Source organism: Theropithecus gelada, chromosome 7a (genome assembly GCF_003255815.1).
Source record: "Theropithecus gelada isolate Dixy chromosome 7a, Tgel_1.0, whole genome shotgun sequence".
In the NCBI taxonomy this organism is placed as follows: domain Eukaryota; kingdom Metazoa; phylum Chordata; class Mammalia; order Primates; family Cercopithecidae; genus Theropithecus; species Theropithecus gelada.
This window is the reverse complement of record NC_037674.1, coordinates 11,912,286-11,925,477: the sequence shown is the minus strand read 5'-3', so window position 1 is coordinate 11,925,477 and position 13,192 is coordinate 11,912,286. Positions and strand designations below refer to the sequence as shown.

Below are 13,192 nucleotides of genomic sequence, written 5' to 3'. Positions count from 1 at the left end.
TAATCCACAGTGAAGGAAATGCTGAAAGGAATCTTTTACTTCTTTTTTTTTTTTGATACCCCTACTTGGGACATCAAAACTCTGTAGCATTACTTCCTAAAAATAATAGAAATTAGGTTGAATCACATGAAACAAATCTATTTACAAATCTATTCAAGAATAAAAGTCGGTAACTTAGAATTAACCATTGAAATAGGAAAAACCACAAATAAAAATGGATTGAGAAGTCCGTCTGCAAATGTTAGGATCCATTTCTTTTGTCCAGTTTTACATCAAAGTTTCATAAACTACTGAAAACTATACTTTGATGGAAAACATGACTCCATTACTAGTTCTCCTGCTGTAAACGGTCCCACAATTTATGTCTTTGACATGTGGCCACGGAGTTTTACACTGCCACCAAAGTACTCAGTCAATATACAAATTTCTACTAAACCAAGCCATAAACAAATCTTTAACTGAAAAGCTCTGTCTACTCGTTTATAATCTGTTACCTGGAAAAAAAGCAGAAGGTCTCTCCAGCCACCTAATCACCATATCAATGACACATGCCACAAGAGAGAAGCACTAGTTTATTTGATTGATCATGGTAGATAAACTCCAAATAACAGAGAAATTAACAAATGCTTGACATTTGCTCAACATCCATTATTCTGACACTGCTTTCAGAATTTCAAAGCCTGGGAGTATGCTTAATCAACATTCATATTCCCTCGTGAGCTACAGGCACCATATTGCACCCCGCCTTCATACTGATGAAAACTGCATATTGGCCATTTCCAAAATGTTCTGGGACTCCACACAGGGCCCCTTTTCTCTCTTGTTCCTGCTCTGCAGTTTTCTTTTAAACACTTCCAAGACAAAAGCATCTGCCAGTTTTTCTCTCTAGGGATGTATGCAAAATGAACTTAACAGTTTTAAGGCAGGAGTAACCCTCACATCTAAATTCATTCATAGGACAGAAAAGGGCCTAAGAGGCCTCTCCAGGGACAAAACCCTGCTGAAATTCTCCCCACACACAACAGTGGGAGCTTTATAAAATCTAAGTCCAGACAATTTCCAATTCAAATGCCCAACATAGCATGACCTTTGTCAGATCTCTGAGCCCAAGATGCACCCATGATTTTTTATTCTAACCAGCACAGACATTAGACAGGGCACTATTGCTAAGCAGGAGGTTCAATATTTGCATGCTCTTCTATTGTGAAAATGTAACAGTGACAGCACTGTGTCAAATTCTTTTCCCTCTAGAACTTTAACTCCATAGGAGAGGCATGGCTGACAGATGACTCCCCAACATCTGTGTTATGTACACTGCACAGCTGAGGAGCCCTGGATCACTGTCAGAACATCGTGGAGCTGACCTGCACCTTTCTTATGCCTTCTTCTTATCCCTGCCCCAACTCACAAATAAATAAATATCCATAATATAAATAGTGCAATTTTTAACAAAATATAAAGATGGCAAGACAGATTAACATAACTTATAGTCATTAGGCTGTTCACGTAGCAGCTCAACATATGTTGTATAAATGTCCTATACCGAATAATTTATCAGATCTGACACAGTGCACATCATATTGTTTTATTTAATACACTTACTAAAATTTCATGGATCAAGCATCACTTCTGAAAGCACTGAGAAAGCACTAGAAAATATTTATTCACCTCCCGTGATTTATTTTGATTACCCTTACAGCTAACATGATAAAGTGGAACTCACAAAATTACAAGGTTAAGGTTTACACAGCCATTGCTTCATATACTAAAATATAACAAATGGCTCCGTGTCTGTGTTATATTTTACTTTCATTTAGTGTTAAGTAGAACAGTAGACTAAGCACTTAGCTGCCTACTGAATATTTTAATATTTTTAAATAGGACTTAAATATCTTGGCCCAGAGAGTGGGAGCTTAAGTAACAATTTCAGGAAAGAATAGTAAGTCCTTTGTAGGGTACTAGTTAGAACAACACTGCCAAAAAAAAAAAAAAAAAATCAAGCATGCTTCAAAGTCATCATCTCCTCAAAAGAGATCACAAAATAAGCACGGGCCCACATCAGAAAGTTAGCAAGAATTCACTGAACGCATAAAAGAACACAATACTATGCTAGGCAATACAGTGTAGAGCTGGAAGATCAAATCACAGCAAAGCACCCAGCTCCCATCCAAAGGATCTCACAATTAACTCAAATAGAAAGCAAAAAAGAGAAATGTATACATTCCAAATGAACAGGTAAAAGTAACTACAATGGCCAAAGCAAAAAAAAAAAAAAACCACAAGAGCTAAAATTAAAGAGACAAAAAAAAAAAAAAAAGGATGAGGGAGGGACAGATGGGGAAAGGAAGGGAAGGAAAGGAGGGAGTGGAAAAGGGAGAGACAGACAGAAGGAAGGAGAGAAGAAAAGAGAAAGGCAGGAAGGGAGGGAAATAGATTAGACGTGGCACTTGAGATTCTTCACACTTGAGATTCTTTTTCATCACTTTTCTCCTAAAATGTTTTATCTGGGGGAAGGTCTCCAAGACAAGGAAAATGAAATGAAAAGAATGGTAAAAAGATCAGCCAGGGGAGAGGAGCTGAGAGCTTCAAAAGGCAAGGTCAACAGGGCTTTTCAAAAAAAAAACAAAAACATGAATGCTTGTTGGCCTGATCATGTCTGGGAGAGCTATTAAAAACTTTATTGTATCAACTGCCTTAGGAAAGACTACTAAGCAAAAAATCTTTTGTTTCCAATGGACTATTTTGTTTAAAATGTAGTAAAAGTGAGATGAAGACAAGACAAGGAAATTATCTTTTTTAATAACTAAGTCAGGTCAGGTGTGGTGGCTCACACCTGTAATCCAAGCACTTTGGGAGGCAGAGGTGGGTGGATCGTTTGAGTACAGGAGTTCAAGAGCAGACTGGGCAACATAGCAAAACCCTGTCTCTACTAAAAATACAAAAAATTAGCCAGGTGTAGTGGCACATGCCTGTAGTCCCAGCTACTTGGGAGTCTGAGGTGCCAGGATCACCCGAGCCCAGGAGGTCAAGGCTGCAGTGAGCTGAAATTGCACCACTGCACTCCAGCTTGGGCGACAGAGTGAGACTCGGTCTCAAAAAAATAATAATAAGTTTTATGTCCATTTGTGAGTGATAAATGAGAATTGTTCCCAAGCATCTACAAAATAATAATCTTCTCACAGTAAAACACTCTCAGGCACCCAAAGAAGCTCCATATGTTTCAAGGTGTAGATACTACAATCCAGAAGCAAGGCATCAGCTTCTCAAAAACTTGACCTTACCATCATATCACAGGAGAACTGACAGTCAATGAGATACTTCGTGTGGACTAAAGAAACCACAAAGCCATGTAATATTGTATTGCAAGTGAGGCAGCAGAGTGACTTTAGATGAATAACAGGTTATTGTAAAAATACTGAAGGTTCTATCATACTGCACCCTCAGAAAGGAAAGATAAAGACGATGAAGTCAAATAGAGTTCAATATCAAAAACAGTAAAGTTCCAATCTCCCAAAAGAAAAGAACTAAAAATAGGAAAATAATCTTGCTCAGTTTAATGCATGGTGATGATGGTACCTGGAAAATCCTAAGTACAGAATAATTTAACCCTTACAGCTTTATGTCTGAGCACCAAAACCACTATAGCCATAATGCAGGGTTTCTATGAAAGTGAGTGCCAGCATTAACAGATAGCCTTAAGAGTTGGGATGGTGGTAGAGAGGTTACGTATCAAAAAATTCAGTAAGAGGACACTGAGAGCACTGAAGAACGAGTTTGAGCGTTGCAAATTCTTGCTGGGACCCCTATCATCACCATCACTCTGGCATTTTATTTCTAAACAAGAAATATATTTTACCTTTCTGAGATTATTTTCTGGTTACAAGCCAACCATTATGAACCTTTCAGTGAATCACTGAATAGGGCACTTAAAGGGATAAACAATTATAAAAATAACTCTGTCACAGGCGCATACATTTTATTTTATTTAGTGATGTAATAAGCTTAGGGGCATATATCAGGTCCAAAATGGTCTTGGTCATTAATTTAAGTAATAAATCATAGATCTTGCCAACAATGACGGCAAACAGATGCTAACAAGGAAATGTATTATTTAATATTGCCATGTGTTATAAAAATGTAAGTGTGTTTAAGACATGTCTTAAATTTTTATAATAATATGCATTTAATACATTACTGTTTTGACACATGCAGGAATCAGATTTATAGGGCCCATTCCATAGCCTCTTCTTCTGTGAACCTGAGAGCATATTCTGGGTTGTTTTTCTTGGTTTTTTTTTTTTTTTTTTTTTTTTTAAAGAGGGGGAACCTGCAAAGTGCATGTTTGCAACTATCTAATTGGTTGTCTTGCTGTTTTGCAGTAAATAATGTCAGTATTGAAACTCATTAAAAAGAATGAATCTATGCACTTTGCCTGAATTTGAAAATAGAACATCTAAAAATTATAATTTTTAAAGAAACATTATAGCCTAAGAAATATATAAGAACATATTTTATATTAAGTTGGCAACTAATTTTTTTTACATTCATTTTGAACTGCTCTGCATGATACCAGGCAAAAACTACTTAATTAACAAGTTTACAAGTAAAGGTCAATATTCAAAAATTTGGAAGTAACTAAGAAAAACTCCACTATATATCTTCATGCAGAAATTCTAAGAATCAAACAGTAGTATATCAAAACACAAAGTAACTTAAAATGGAGTCTTTCTATCCATAAATTTGGCACATTATGCCAAACCATAATATTCCCCATCTAATATTTCCTTTTAGAGCAGTAGGTTTCTATTCCTTTGCCAGCAGGTCAAATCCTCCTAGGGAGAGGGCTTGTGAGAAAAGGGAATTAGGGGCTAAAAAATTAATCCAAAACCTCTTTTAAAAAAAAAATGAGCTTTTTTTTTTTTCTTCACATCAACAAGATACTAACTCCACTAAACGTATTTTTTGTTAGTAATTATTTTGTTTGAGTTTCCTTTTCAATCAACTCTCCCAGCTGCCAGCATGGTCTTCCCCCTTTTTATTGTAGGCAAGGGGTTCATTCTTTAGAACACTTGAGGAAGCAGTGCTCGGAGTATGGAAACTAAATTTTCTTCATTAAATCTACTGAAGCAGATATTAAAAATGCATTTAATATACTGGCAATGGTCGGTGGGCACCGCTGACTGTGACAGGCCAGTTACTGATGATGTGCCGTCAGATGGCCTTCTCAGCAGGCGTCTGGGTCTCAGGCTGCTGAAGGACAGCAATATCTTCCCCTGTGTGTAAGCTCTATTCATCTCCCAAGTATTTACTAAATCACAGGCCTCTGCACACATAGCCCACGTTTTCAGCGTATGCTAACAAATGATGGATGGCCTCGTCAATTCGTTATGTCCTGAAAGCATGGTTTCCTGCCATTCCAATCATCAAACCTCAGCGCTTCAGAGCTGATCAGTCCCAGGGAATATATTTTGCAGGCTCCATTAAAAGAGTAGAAGTTCTTTCCATTACAGTCTCCGGTACTCTCCTCAACTATTTGTTGTTTCAACCAATTATTTGGGCAGAATATTCAATAGGTGTTCAGGTACTATAACATGGGCAGGTTTTTTCCTGATATTCATCAAGGTGTAATTTCTTTTATGACAAATCAGTGGAGGTATCTGAACATAAAATATTTGATAGAGAAATTCATGTTTTAAAACAATTTTCCTTCTAGATACCATGGGCAAAAATCTTAAAAATATTGTATATCATCATATTACATTTATTATGTTATATTATATTATAATGTAAGTGTATTAGCCAATGCACTTCAAAGGAACTTCCCAGGCAATAGCCATTCTGTAAATCATCTAATGCTTTTAAGACAATAATTCACACACATTCTCTTAATTATAATCTAGACAAAGGCACAAACTGCTTAAAAATTCTCCTGACAGTTCCAAAGTTAGATGACAAAAGTTCAACTTGTCAAAGAAAAATATTCTTAAAAGAACATTTATTTTCAGTTCCAAGGTTATATATGTCAGTTGTCTTTTCCATAAGCCATAAGAACATTTTTTTCTCTATAGCTTATCTATGGAACAGAAAATAAATAAGAGCACAGTCATACCCTTTACTCAGAAACAGTAAACTTCATAAAAACAGATGAACTTACCACAACTAAACAGAAAGCTGAGCTTTGAGGAAATGGGGTGGTATTAAAGAGCCAAACAACTGCTATAAATAAGCTTCTTGAAATGCTAAAAAAAAAAAAAATTTGTTTTAAGTGCCGGACTCCCATTTAGCCAATAGCCACATAGGCACCAATACACCTTCAGCCAGTGAAAGTCCCACCACACTGTCCTGCCATTCACCTCAACCTTAACCTCAAGATTAAGCTCATTCTTATTGCGCACAAAGGTCATCTGTATTAGGTCAAAATTCAAAGTCCCTTGTCAGAAAAGGTTGATATATTCCAACCTTTCTTTCTCCATGCATCAAATTTTTCATGGTAAAGTCATATTCAGCAGACAGTATATTCAGCAATTTATTGTGCCATTGTAATACAGTGCAGAATACAATCGTCCAAAAAGCTATCACATGAATAAAATATTTTTCATGACTCTGAACCAAATCTAGACTCCTTACACACCTCTAACGGAGGAAATAACACTAACCAAGTCTTGTTTCCATGCGTCAGAATAGTTATATGGCAAATAATTGTCCCTAAAATACAATCTATAGCATAATTATGTTTTTGCTTCCATAGGCTTTGGGAATAGGCAACTTTTTTTCAAAGCGTCACTGAAATTTTTAAGTGTTTTTTTTCTTTAATGCAAAAACATCTCACTTGTTTTAATACTTTTATTCAAATCTGGCCTAAGCAGTTTAACTGAAGTAGGTCTAAACCTGAAACCCTCTCTTTGATCTAGAACCTAGAGGAAGATAGGCTCTATGATACAATGAAAACTAAAGGAGAAAAATTACTGTCTTGCCCAATTCATTACTATTACAATTATGTGATCAGCAGAACTGCAAAAATAAGATAAATTAAAGGAAAGATTTGAGGGCACCATTCTAGAATACATCGTAATTAGTAAAACCCAAAGCCTTAAGGAATAATCAATCTATTATCTTTAAAGCGTGTATGCAACTCCTTTATGTTTACCACAAGGACTTTTCATAATCAGTATTGATGAATGGCTTCAAGATCATTTTAAAAACTCTCATTCTTCAAATGTGATTAATACCTATATTGAACACTAAAATCAGTGTTCACACTGACGTGATGATCTAGGGCATCCTATAAAATCTCCATGCCCTGGAAGACTTACACCTGAACTTACATATTTATTGGAGTCAAGCTACTTCCTGATAGAGTAGAGCCCTGAGTCTAAAACTGGTACTCACTCAAATATCTTTCATAAATGCATAAACCCCTTCTTACCAAGTTGAGACAAAAAAGTGAAAGAGCTTCCAGATATGAGTGGTTGCATTTGAAAAAAACAAGTAGATAAGAAAATACGTGGAAGGGGGTGGTTTTAGGCAAAATATTTTCAGTTCTAATATTCTGAGTCTAACTATCATATCCATAAATACCACTGCAACAAGCAACCATGAATAAGTAATGGTACCAATAATATAACAGCAGTAGCAACCAGTGTAGTATCAGGAACCATGCTAATCATTTTACATGTACTATCTTACTTCAAATTCAGAACAATTCCATTTTATAAATGAGGACTCTAAGGCACCAAAAAGTGAAGAAACTTACCAATTAGGTATCTTCCCTCTATTTTTTTTTTTATTGGAATAACTGCCAAATGAAAATGTAACATCTGAGCTTGAATTTTTCTAAAAATAATTTCTGACATGATAAATCCTCGGGTGTACCACTAGAGCATTTCTAAATTCGTAAGAAAGTAAAGAATCACTGTAATGTCCCTAAACTTCACTAATTTATCAATTTTAAAAGGGACTCGTTTTTCTAAATGAGACATGTATACATAGCTTTAAAAAAAAAAAAAAATCAAGCAGCATTCTTTAGGCAAGTTCAATCAAATGTCCATTATGAATGTAGCATAATACTTACAATATACTAGGTACTCCTAAGGTCCAAGACTAGAATTCCCGTTCCCATGCTAGCTACGGTAAGGGAAAAATAAGGAGAAAGCCCAACAATCACAAAGATCTTATAAGAATGAATGAGTTACACATGGTAGTAGTGTGAGTCTCTTTCAGAAAAAAGGCTACAAAAATCAGAACAAATGGGGTTTAAAAACTTCTATAAAAGACATCCCTTGGAGCCATAATGTACAGAAGTCTCAAACTGGTGACAGAATGCAGTGGTGTGTGAGGTTTAACAACTGCCTTTGGTAGTGAGAGGTGGTGGGGCTGGAGAAGGGGGAAGCCCTGGTTGTACCATTTGCCAATTTCTGTGGTGTAAACACTCCCACTGTGGATGAATTTTAAGCTACCAATATGAGGTCGCGGTTTGTAGAGTCTGGAAAAGATGCTCACAATCAGCTCTCACGAGCTGGAAAGAGCACCAGCATCCATTGGCTGTAGGCCAAATTCAGCCCACAGACTTGTTCTGTTTGGCCAGGAAAATGTTGGCCCACACAGTGCTTTAAAAATTCAAACAAATTGACAACATTTAAAACTCAGGATATTTTATTTTTTCTTAAAAAAAAAAAAAGAATCAGATCTAGAGCTGCTTTCTAAAGAGTAGAAGGCCTGGCAGCACGAGGCCCACATTCCTGCATGGCACTGGATGGCTGGCATAAAGTGGCCGCTGCCTTGTCGGTACACACAACTGTACTTTCGCCTAGCTGCAATCCCAACCAGGTCAGCTTCATTTATTCACTTGCTATTGATACTTGTCTGGCCCCTAGAGGGATGGGAGTCTGTGATCTCTAATTTAAAAGCATGAATGGACAGTTTTGCATCCAGATGTGGAACTTTGGTCAAATCACTGGGTAGGACTCCTCCCTCAGCTTCTGCATCTGCAACATTAACAGATTTGACCAAACTGATCTCTAATCGCGATCTCGATCCAACACTGGCGTGCTTTGCAAGTCACTGAATCTGAACAATAAGAGAGGTATGCAGGTCCCTCCCGAGCAGCTTTTATGATCTGCATGTAGAGAGTTCCAAATGCGCCCACCAACATGCAAATAAAAAATTGAACATGTTATAAACTTGAGGTTAAATGTATTTTTATCTTTATATATTTTAGTTGTCCTCAGAAAATGAGAATCTAGATAATTTTAACTTTATCCATTAGGAAACAGATATTTGTTACATACAGGTTGTTACATACAGGCTGGAAGAGTCTGTGGACTTTTTAACATTATACAAGGAAGAGTCTGCCTCATATTCCCAGTCCATTTACCACCTTAGCTAAATGGGGCTCGAAGTGTAAGTTAATTTCAAATTTTATTAGCTTTCCCTACCAATATTATCAGCAAAAACAAATAGCAGTGTAATATACCTTAAGTAAAGGATATCAGCTTGAGAGAACTGTAGACAGAAGCAATATTTTTTTAAAAAAGTGCCTGTCTAACTTCATGTGTAAATGTAGAAGACACATTCAAATGACTCTTCAGCTCCCAGATCTCAACCACAAAAGAAGCCACTTACAAGAGTCCTATACACACCACATCATAAGCTACAGAATCATAGGAAGATAAGGTGTGTCACAGGCATGAATGTCCAACCACAAAATCTTCACCCTGCATCTCTATTCATCCTAAAACATTCCTAGATGAAACAAAGTTCTATTTGAGAATAATCATAAATATCTATGACAGACACTGATTCATAAATGTGCTAAGTGTAAATCTGGATCATTCATACTAGGCTGAGCTGAGGATGTACAAGTCGGTTTGCTGGTAAGTGAGTTTAGCCAACACCAGCATCCCAAAGTTGAGTAGACCTTTCCCATCCTATATAGTGCTAACTGCAAACCTGGGGATTTTCAATAGTCTTAAATGATGAACCATGTAAATATCAACGTCTGCTATGCCTCCTATTTCATATAATAGAATAAACACAAGTTCAGAGTTTATGTCTCATCCTTTTTTGTTCCTGGAACAAATGACAAGTCTTAACTAACAGTGACTGAAAAATAATTAAAAATAGATATATGTTGGGGGAGGGGGGCAGTGATGATATACCAGGTATTTTAAGTCTTAGTCTTCGATATGACTACTACTTCCAGGACAACCTCAGAAAAAGACTGGGCTTCACACAGAATTGCCTCAATTAGCAGGGGCCGGTGTTTGGTCAGGGAAAGACCTAGTACTTATATATTTCATTGAACAGCTATATTAAGAGATATGGACCTACCTTACTTTTTTCCTCTACTTGAATTGCTTTGTTTCAAAATATTTATTCTCATAGTCTTGAAGTTATTGCTTTAAGTATAAGAGCTTTAAACATTTTTTAGCAACTGAATCTTAGTATTTCAAACACATAAAAGAAATAGGTCCTGAGAAAATTTAACATTTTACTTTGGGTGAAAAACTGCAGAGCCCTCGTTATCTCAATGAGATCCCAGCTACTTAGGAGGTCACAGTTTGAACACCACAGTAGGTTAAAAAAACAAACAAACTTTTACTTGCTGTCAGGAAGCCAGAATGAATAGAAAAGATCACCCTTCAGCCAAGAGACGTAACTGGAAAATGGCAAGACATGTCGCTGTTCCTTGGCATGAAAGAAGCTTTGGCTTACGAGGAAGGACTACTGACTCTTCACTATATGTTTCATGAAAGGGTAGGGATGGGAAGAGAGGAAAGAAAAGGTGAAGCAGGTATTAGTTCCTCGAAGTGGCTAGAACAGGGTTGGATTTGTGATCAGCATGTACCATCTTTCATACGTGGGTCACGGATTGGTCTACTCTAGCTTCAAACCCATGGACCAAACAATCCAGGATCTAGTTGTGTTCTGTTCCCCTAAGAAATGGAGAACTGTCATTCAGTTAGGAGTTTCACCCTAGCTGCTTAAATGTCTCCGCTGTATATACAGCTCACTGTTTGAGCAACTTGACAGCAGAATGAAGAAAGGAGAAACGTATCTTCAAGCATACATTTGAAAACATCTCCCTTCAATAAAAGACAATTGAAAATAACGAAACATTTACCTATATTCTATATGATCTTCATGCCAGCGCATGACTTCATACATTAAGGTCACTTTTCAGATTTAATATAGTAAAATGTATATTGATTGTTTTGTTTCTAAGGAAAATTCAACCAATACAGCAAAACTGTACAAAATGTGTAATAAAAACAATGGCAAATTCAGTAAACTTTGTCAAAAGTTAAATATTATTAACCTATACTTCTATTGAACCTTTTTTTGCCCCCTAGACAAGTATATAATTTCTTCTTATTGCACAAGCAATCATTCTGATAAGGGTTATTACTTAGTAAACTAAAGTTTGATGCCTGAATATAGATTTTTAAAATGAAGCCAATACTCTAATCACATGAAAATTTCCCCCAAAATTAATAAGAAATATAATTATAGCATGTGGATTCTTCTCAGAATAACATTATCTGAGGCTTTCTTCAACTACTCCTTTGCGAAGAATTCAAGCTCATATCCCTTTCTCAGCTACACAATCCAAAGATGCACAAATATCTAATAAAAGCTCAACGCTTCTTTTAGAAATTAAAGCAGTCATATACTAACATAATAACCTTTCAGAAGAGTCTTTAAAGCTAAGCTACAATGTAGCAACAAAGTAAAAAAATACAGAGAGAGAGAAAAAAATGTTTAAAAGATTACTAAAGAAAACACATGAAATAATCATACTCTTTTCTTAGACATTCCTACCTAGTCCAATGATCAATACAGAAATAACCCTAGATATCTTTCCTGGGTATACGAATATTAATTTTAAAGATCATGTAAATTAATTCTATTTCTATGGCAAAACCATCAGTAGAATTTCCAGTTTGATAAAAGCCTTTCTCTCTCTTTCTGAGCTATTCTTACTTATTATTCTGGAACTCAGGTCCACCACAACATTATGAGAAGTGTAGAAAATTGACCACAAACTGAGAATCAACTTTCATTTCAACTGAGAGAAACAAGGCCAATAGGAATAGTATTTCAATTAAGTACACCAAGCCCTACAGTATTAATTATGCATTGTAATGCTCCCTCGTTCTTAAAAATCAGTGAATCTAGGTTTAAAAGGCTTTTTAAGTGTCATTATATATTACTGTGAAATACTTAAAGCAAGTTTCTGTTAACTATACAATATTCAACTGATAATCAAATCTTATGTGTTCAGCCATACAACCGTTCCATATAAACATTTTCATTTTCTGTAAATCTATTGCCCTTTGTCTCAAAGCAAAACTGTGTTTTATGTTTCAAAAGGTTACTACGCAGACATTTCTTCTACTGTACATCAGCTACCTTCTAACAAAAATCCTATTTACCTTTCATTAAAAACTTACAGAGAGCTCTACACTGTGTGCTGTTTTACATGCCTTATTTCACTTCACCCTCACCACAGCCTCAAGGAACTGAACAAGAAGAGACAACAGAGTGAGAATGAGATTCTGGAGCCTGACCCTACTTGTGTACGACATCCTGCTTCCTCCACTTCCTAGCCGTCGGACTTCACCTCTCCTTTTACAGATGAGACAACTGGGACTCAGATGAAAAGAGATAGAGCCAAGTCATTTCTCAGGAACAAACTGTTACTAGGAAGCAAGAAGAATGGAACAGAAGACTCCCTCTGGAAAAAGGAGGCATCTTAAAATGGATCAGGGATTGGGGGTGGGAGGGATTGTTCAGAAAAGACAACCATAACCAATGGCACACCAATTAAACCAACCCACCTAAGTAAGTGGAAGAGCCAAGTAAAACTGTGGTGCTTGTCCCAAGCAAGTTTTGTTAGCTACTCCACTCCTTACCAGATTGGACTCCTAAGTTCACCACCAAGAACCACTAAGTTCCACAATGTACACAGCACAATACACAATAGGGCCAGCTTTAACTCATTTTCTGGTAAAGAGAGAGAGGTGAGGATTTCAAGAAGATGACTAAGTACATTGGTTTAAGCACAGGATGACCAGCCAGACAAGTTTTTACCTATTACTTTTGAGATCTTACCAGGAATAGGAATTTAAAGCACGTCATATGAGTGAATGGTTGCCTATGTCAGGATCTAAGAGTGGGAAGACACTAGGAG

At 36.4% G+C, this 13,192-nt stretch overlaps 1 protein-coding gene across 5 annotated transcripts in view; it reads right to left on the bottom strand.

The window, feature by feature from the left end:
• The window catches only part of C7AH15orf41 (chromosome 7a C15orf41 homolog), a 242,228-nt gene that overhangs the window by 221,738 nt on the left and 7,298 nt on the right, over nucleotides 1-13,192 (bottom strand). Inside the window, exon 1 of one of the 5 annotated variants that reach the window (XM_025389916.1) lies at nucleotides 6,155-6,204. The exons of the other annotated variants lie outside the window; for them this stretch is intronic. The gene's annotated coding sequence lies outside the window, so the exon portion shown is untranslated. Of the gene's footprint in view, nucleotides 1-6,154; nucleotides 6,205-13,192 lie in introns of those variants that run through there. 5 annotated transcript variants of the gene reach the window in all.